This window comes from Rhyacophila brunnea, unplaced genomic scaffold (genome assembly GCF_057557595.1).
Source record: "Rhyacophila brunnea isolate RB1 unplaced genomic scaffold, BYU_Rbru_1.0 scaffold_136, whole genome shotgun sequence".
NCBI classification, from domain to species: Eukaryota; Metazoa; Arthropoda; class Insecta; order Trichoptera; family Rhyacophilidae; genus Rhyacophila; species Rhyacophila brunnea.
Genome location: NW_028232792.1, coordinates 842549 through 851342, shown reverse-complemented (window position 1 = coordinate 851342; position 8794 = coordinate 842549). Strand labels below are relative to the sequence as shown.

General features: G+C 33.1%; 1 long non-coding RNA gene across 1 annotated transcript; it reads left to right on the top strand.

The window, feature by feature from the left end:
• Positions 1–356: 356 nt before the first annotated feature.
• Positions 357–8545, top strand: LOC147076028 (uncharacterized). The gene is made up of 3 exons (XR_015069910.1): positions 357–576; positions 2954–3115; positions 7177–8545. It is a non-coding gene; the product is annotated as an uncharacterized LOC147076028 (long non-coding RNA).
• Positions 8546–8794: the final 249 nt, after the last annotated feature.

Sequence of the window (8794 nt, the reverse complement as noted above, 5' to 3'; positions counted from 1 at the left end):
GTAAAACTCCTTTCATTATGCCGTAGGTAGGTATTACAATAATTTTATCAATAAACCTATTTGAATAACAACAGCTGAGAATAAAATTACCATGACTACCCAAAATTATACTTACAAGAATAATTAATCAACTTCTAATTAATAATAAGTAATTTTATTAAGAAATCTTAATAATCTCATATTATTCAAATAGTGGGTAATTTAGCAATACCTACCTAGGTATCTATTATTTTATTATTGCCGCAATATTGTTGCAAAAGAAACTTCGCATTAAAGCTGACATTAAACTATCAATTTTATTATTATCATTATTTTTACCAATATTGTATACCTAATACATCGTAATATTTTTACAGCACGTCTTATAAAGTGGCAACACAATGTTGCCTTTGAGTTTTGACAAAACCGAAAATATACCTGAGCAAAATGGACGTAAAACGTGAACCAGCTGAATTCGCATTCGACGCAGAAGGAGATGATTGGTTCGATGTGCCTATTATTATTAATTCAAACAACCTGAATGCCTACACTCGTATAAAGCAAGAGAATTCTGAAGTTGTCGTTTCCATTTCTGATGTGAGTTTGTTGAAAATAAAATTTTTGTAGGTTATATTTTATTTATAGGTACGCCCGCGGCGGCCGCGTGGCTTGAGCGTTGGACTATCACGCCGTGGTTCCCAGGTTTAAATCAATGTTCGCTCATGATGAAACTAAAATCCAACGAACTGCTTGCTGATTGAACTCATAAACACGTCAATGACTGTTGCTTCGCACATGGCGCTACTGAAGCCCACTTGCAATAATTTAAACATCTCATAGGTACCTAACCTCAAACTGTCAAACCCATTATCTTCCCTAGGTATTTCTTTTTAAGATTTTTCCGTAGGTAATACGGGAATATTCTGGCAGCCTGTAATTATACAGGCAGGAGTATTTCTCAACTATTACCTAAATTTTAATTAAAAATCGTTTCGCCCATCTTAACTTTTGACGTCTTGACTTGTTATTGGTTTTCAGTTCAGTGGTAGCAATTGAAGATCTCTGCATAAAAACATCAAATGTCCACTTTTTTCCATTTTCATTTTATTGCATTTCTATATTACCTGTGTATGATTACATACAACTGTGCAAAGGTATATTTAAAAAAAAAAATCATAAGACCCTCAAATCTGCTCTCAAAAATATGCCACTTTTCTAAAAACCGCAATAGTCCAGGCATTTTTGTATGAAAACAGCAAAGGTCCAGTAGTTCTACACTTTTATCACCAGGCGGCGTTAGTAATGTTAGTATACATTCCATACAATTTAGTGTCTGAGCTGTCAAATTATCCTTGATTCGTTTAATTATTGCTTTTTATAACGTTTTCTTATGATTTTTTAAATATTTTATCATGAATATTACTAGCACATCTGAAACGTCTCGAAAGAGAAAAATTAACAAAACCAAGCAACGTTTTTACTAAAACGGTGACTTTCATTATTGTTCAGTTGATACTCGTAGTTCAGTTCAGTTGAATAGGGTGGTATTGGATGCATTAAGGAAAATTCTAGGCCCTTCTTTAAAGAGACCGAAAAAAAAGAAAACTTTAATATCAAATATAGGTTAAAACTTTGGCATTTTTCGGTAAAAATTCGTAGGCTAGTTATAATGTACAGAATAAACCAGTCTAGTAAGGGAGAAGTGCTTTGCGAACATTTCAGTTTCTCTCTGGGCTGTGGGATAGATTTAATGTAGTGAAAAAAAATCAAATGCGAGTCACGATTGCATTTAAAACAACAAAATGGTGGATTAAATCCATTGAAAGGAGCTAAAAAAAATATATTTTAAAATTAGTTAATATTTACAAAACCCAATAAATGCATCGTTTAATTTGCTGATAGTGAAGATGTCAGACGAAGCTAATCGGTTTTCTTTTTTCGTGTTAACTATCAATTCATGGTGAAAATTCATTGTGTTAATGATTTAATTTAATAAAACACATTTTTTAGTACTTATTCCACTATTATAAATCCGGACAGGTTTCGTCCGCCTTAGAGGGACATTTTCAACTGTTGAAAACAGTTGGCAGAAAAACAGAGGCGGACGAAACCGGTCCAGATTTATTTATTTAAAGTGGAATATGTAGATAATTAAAACATTTTTTTAAATATTTATTTCTTGATTTTTTACATATATTGAAGTCGTTTGTTAATAGTTAAATAATATGTCCAAACCTTATTAAAAGTTTATTATGGTTAAAAAATAACAGAAATAGGTATATATTCTTTATTTTATTTAATAAAATTATAGTTTTAGTCATACTATTTACATTTTGATCTTTTCAATTTTGCAATAAAAACAACAAATGTCCAAAAATTGTGTAAAAACAGCAAATGTCACACTCATTCTTTTTTAAATATATATTTAACCGAAATAAATTTAATATATTTTCTTGACAACCAAAATATTATGTTTTTACCCTCTCCTGAAAAAAAAGTGTTTTGTGACATTTGCTGTTTTTATGCCAAGATCTTCAATTTTGGTAAGAAAATATGGTTTTGCATCGAATTTATTGATATTGGCACCACTGTTTTATGGGCGACTGGAAACTGAGAGACTGGGAGACTAGCATGTCGCGTCTATTCAAGTTAGTAGCGAACGTTTTGAAACTTAGAGATTCCAATCTTGCCGTGAGCGAGCCGCCATTGAAATATATTACCTAGCTGGATACTGACTGGATTTTTAGTTTCAGTCTCGTCTTTTTTGAGTATTCTCGTGAGCGGAAGGCCTTAAATTCGAAGATTCTACACAACACGACGACGTGGTTAAAAGCGAATGAAAACATTGCTGACGATAAAATAAGACAATACAATATGTCGCAAAACGTCTTCGAAATAACACGATATGTAGGTACTCATAAAATGTATATTTTGTAACCTAATAATTTTGATATTTGTATTGTTTTTTTTTCAGATTCCTTCAACAGACCTATCCACAGTAAAATGTGAGACTGATTATCAGCGAGTAATTGACTGCAACAATGTGTATGTTGAAAATACAATACGTCAATTCGACTATGAAGATCCTCAACCCAGTTGCTCATATTCGGAATCAGAATGCAACCCAAGCAATCAGGTTAAACCTCGTATTCTATGAATTTAGATATCATATTAAGTACATACATCATAATAGATTTACAGCCCTTGCTTGGTTATTATTAGTGTTATTGGCCATGAATATTTAATTAATTACACTTGCGAAACATAGATAAGTACTGAGATATCCCGGGTCCTGTGGCTAGCTCGGGATGTTGATAGTACCAGGGATTCACAAAAATTAAATAATAAATAGAAATAGGTGGCAGTTAAATGAAAAAGTCTTGATTGTTTCGTTCAGAAAACGTGATTTTTATATTTTGGCTATATCGACACACCATCAATTCACAATATTATTCTTACACATTTCCGTCACTTAATTCTTCTTAATCTTTAATTCGCTTTAACTTTAAACTTAATTCTCTATATCCGTTTCTCTAACTAATTTTTCACGTCCATGCGTGGGTATGTAGTTTCTTTTTATATAGTATCGGAATGTTTAGTTATGCATTATTTCTCATCAAATTTAGTATTTATCAATAAGCATGAAAGACCGTCGTACAATTTAATTAATAATTGTACTAATGTCGTTTGCGTTGTAGGCTTATCGAATCATCATCATCAACTGGGAACAATCCACTGCTGGATGAAGGCCTCCCCAAGTTTCTTCCAACTCTCGGTCCTATGTCTTTCGCTGCCACGTATTACCGCCGAACTTTACCAGTTCGGTCAATCCAGCGGCTTTTAGGGCGACACTGTGGCCGTTTCGTGCCCCTTGGGTACCACTCGATGATGGCATTTGTCCAGCGGCCGTCCTTTCGGCGAGCAATATGCCCGACCATCTCCATTTCAGCTGTTTGGCAACGTATATTACATCGCGTACTCCGGTCTGCTTCCTAACCCATTCGTTTCTCTTACGGTCCTTTCGCGTGATGCCCAACATACGCCTCTGCATGCCTCGCTGTGCTTTTGGACATCTCTCGTGTTGAGGGTCCACGTTTTGCAGCAATACGTCAGCATGGGTAGCACAAATTGGTTGAACACCTTACGCTTAAGACATAATGGTAGGGTTATCAAATAATAGATGTATATACTGCACCTTTCTCTCAATATGTTGAGTATTTCATTAGCTGTATGACATGTTGCACTATCTTGTTGGATCAGTTTGTTTTCCAGATAAAAATCAACTAATTAATGCAAGAAAAAATTAATAAGCATGATTCCGTAGCGTTCTCCATTGACAGTAGGTGACTGCATTTATTTTTCAAAACATACTATCCTATTACACCTCCAGATCATAAACCACACCAAATGTTTGTAGATGTAAATATGTTTCAAGAAAAACATGTGGATTTTCATTGCCACAGATTTGACAATTGTGCTTATTTAAATGAGCTTCTTAAGTCTTCTACCGCTAAAGACGCGTCAGGCGTAAAGTGTTTTCACTGCTGACTAGTTAATTACCACATTTAATTATTATGCTAATTGCTTCACGCCAGGCGTGGTTTTAGCAGCGACCGAGTTGTGGTAGATACCTAGTTAATTAGTCAGCAATGAATGAGTTATTAAGAATGACGTGTAATTGATTATTATGGATTTTCATCCACATTTTGATTCACATGGATACTTTCAGCAGCACGTTAACGTTTTTTACGGGTTGGATTCTTAATATCATAAACATAAGGTACAATTTAACTATTGACAATGATTTTAACAATTGGTTTACGCTGTACAACTTTGAATCTTTCTATGTTAATTTTCCAAACAGCACTGAATAATATAATCGTCAATTTTTGTGAAAATCAGAAAAAATGGCAGTTATGACGTTTTTAAAATCTAAATTACTAATTTGATAACGCTGTACTTATTATGGTTCAAATACATTATCATCACTTTATGTGCTGTCATGGAGACAAATTTAGTTTATGGTTTCGTCATTCCGCAAATATTTTGAATGGTCACTAACTGTATAAATTTAATTATAAAGAGTGCCAACAGCTGCTCTACTGTATTAGTATTTTGAATTATTATTTATTGTTCACTGTATATTCAATAATTAATCAACAGTGTCTACGTGTGGGTACGTTAAAATAACTTGCGATATTGCACCCATAGATAATATTGTGTACAGACGCCAACCAGGCCACCATAATATATTGTAATTCTTTTCTTTGTTTCGACCATGTCCGATCCTAGGGCGTAACCCTCGATTTTTTGAAACGTGCTTTTATTAGATATTAACAATGTATACAACTAAATACACGTTCTATAAAAAAGAAGTAAGCCGCAAATGCCGAATTATTATCTAAATTCAGGTTTTAATTGAGATTAATTAATTTTTAATTTATGGAAAAAGCATTTATCCTCAATTTTAATGATTTTTCTGTAATAACTTCTTTAATTATTGTTAAATCGAAAATATATTACACCAAATCATCTACCATCATGCACCCAATATATGTGCCTATTTTAAAAAAAATATTAACCTAAAAAGTCTCAAAAAACGTTTTTTGCCTCTCCTGTAAAACTTGTTCAGTGAGGGTTACGTCCTTTTTCCTAAACACGGTCGATATGGACCTCCACAGAGTGGAGGTTTGTATTAACAGATTTTATTTTTACGAGAAATGGATGTCAGCCACTTGCTCAATCTATTAGGTCCATACTCTGACTCATACACATATTGATAAACAATACGTGTACTTGCCAGACCCAGGATTCGAACCTAGTACCCTCGACACTATAGATCGGCGCTTGAGCCCCGCGGCCATCGTGGGTAAAATATTTTCTTATTGAAGATGATCCCTAAATGGTAGTATTATTGATTATGTTATAAAAGTTGCATTGTGTACTTTTTTATCAAAAAATGCAATAAGGTGAAAGATATTTAATATTAATACAACGTTTTTCTTAGCTCGTGTTATTATTTGTCCGGTACAAATCTTGCAATCAATATTATAACTTCCCGACCACCTAGACGTTTAAACTTTTAGAATAGGTATATCAGAACACGGTGCCCATGCATTTTTTAAATTCTTTTAGCCATCTTTAAGTAGAATTGAATTCATTTTTAGTTAATTCTGTTTTGTATGAAAAGTTATTTCGACACCATTATTGGTTGCTAGGGGTCTGGGGTCCTAGCAACTAAATTATTAATATATACGTGCGTTACTATGGAAATCAATATGACTTGTCAAAATGACATTTCAGTATAATTTCTATCAAGTAGGTAGGTACAAATTTTTTTGATTGTTTAAGCTAGTCAAGTCAAGTTTATATGATTCAACAGAAAATTTAAAGACGTTGTACATAAAAAGTTCTTTTTATCTTGTAATTATTTTTATTCATAAGTCATTCGAACAAACCTGTCCATGACCACATTCCATTACATAATCATAATTATTGTAAATACAAAAGATTTTTTAATTTATTTTATTGTGCTTAGTACAGACTTAGGTCCATTTTGAAAAAAAAAATGATTTCTTTTGAAATTTAACTATGCATGCTTTTTATTATTATTTATATTTCATTTGAGTCTTTGAATTTTATATGAAATTGCCAAACATATTTTAGTACCGAAAAAATCAGAGGTAAATAATTAAAGTACAAAATCACATTTTTAGACTTGGGCCGGTTTGGAATGTCACTCTTTAATAATTATATAATTTCTCCAGGAAATAAATGTGTGTAAATATTAATGAGTATACTTACTTCACTTGAAGTTTATATTGTCAACGGGAAATTTCATATATGTATGGTATCTCAGGAAGGGTCACCTACTTACCTGCTGTTCAAAGATATAGTGGTCGTCAACGAATATGGTTGACTCAGATGAAGATTGTGACAAAAATGAATTCTCGACTAGCTTATTAGGTACCTATCCTCATAGTGTTATGTGTATATCTGTAGCTGATTTCCGCATTCTTGTCATATGTAGGCCCCGTGCGTTTATAATGCATCATAAGTAGATCTAGTAGAGAACGATCAGCAATTGTCTGAAATAATATATTTAAGTTCCATGCGTATAATGTGAATATGTTATTATATAAGTTTTTTTTAAATGTTTCACTATTCACTTTAATGTATTATTCCATGTTCTTTTAGTTGATTCCTGCAACTTCTGCATTGACCGACATAGCTAGTCTCACATTGTCAAAGAAAATCTCTGAATTAAAAGAGCCATACGATGAAATACAGATTGACGAACATGGCATTAAGAAAGAACTTGGGATATTTTATCAAACGATTACTAATACGGACGCCGGCAGTCACTCTGCTAAATGTAATCAATTGCAATCTACGTTCACGGATCCAGAATTATTAGTAGCTGTTGTAAAGATTGAGAGGAAATCGTTTCATAAGGAAAATTTTGTATGCAGTGTTTGCTTTGATTTTTTTGCATCTTTATATTTATTAAACCTTCACAAAGCAGTTTATAAAACAGCAACAAAAAAGAAGGATACGGGTGTTGGACTATTAAAACCTACCAATAACTCCGGCGTTAGACCTAATTCCAAGAAAATACATAACATGGTGCATTATGAAGAAAAACCGTTTAAATGTGATCAATGTGATTACTCGTGTAAACAATATTATCAACTGAAAATACACAAAACGACTCATTCTCGTGAAAATCCTTTTAAATGTGATCAATGTGATTACTCATGCATATTCTCTAATGCTATGAAAAGACACAAAATAACCCATTCTGGTGAAAAGCCTTTCAAATGTGACCAATGTAATTACTCATCTAAAACATCTGGTAACTTGAAATTACACAAAATGGCTCATTCTGATGAAAAGCCATTTAAATGTGATCAATGTAATTACTCAAGTAAACGATCTGATCATCTTAAATCGCACAAAATGACTCATGTCGGCGAAAAGCCATTTAAATGTGACCAATGTAATGTCTCTTGTATGAATCCAAGTAATTTGAAATTACACAAAATGACTCATTCTGGTGAAAAAAAATATAAATGTGATGAATGTGATTACTCCTCTATTCAATCCAATCCTATGAAAAGGCACAAAATGATCCATTCTGGTGAAAAGCCATTTAAATGCGACCAATGTGATTACTCGTGTAAACAATCTGGTGCAATAAAACTACACAACATGACTCATTCCGGTGAAAAGCCATTTAAATGTGACCAGTGTGATTACTCTTGTATATCTTCTAACGGCCTAAAAAGACACAAGATGTCGCATTCTGCTAAAAAGCCATCTTAATGTGATCAATCCAATTACCGATGAGCACAACCTGATACACTTAGATCGCATAAAATGACTCATTCTGGTGAAAAGCAATTACAATTTAATTTATGAGATTACTCGTGTATACTTATCTTATCTTAACCTGATAATTCCTGAAATGTCGCATTCTGGCGAAAAGCCTTTTAAGGTTGTCCAACGTAATATTACTTTTACTAATGTATACAATATAAGAAATAAAAGCGCGAGTAACCGCTGCAAAAAATCGTGCTTCTCTTTGCTGTCCATATTCAAATCCAGAAATGTCCACAGAAAAACTAAGACGCGGCTCTATGAAACCGTCATACGCAAAGTCGTTGCATACGGGTGCGAGTCATGGACGCTAAATGTAAAAGCAGCTGAAATGGTGGATTGCTTTGAGAGAAAGATCCTTAGGCGGATATATCGAACCTTAATCGGCAGAACAACGTAAGCGACAATTCATAAATTTTAGAGAAGGTTTTTTTTA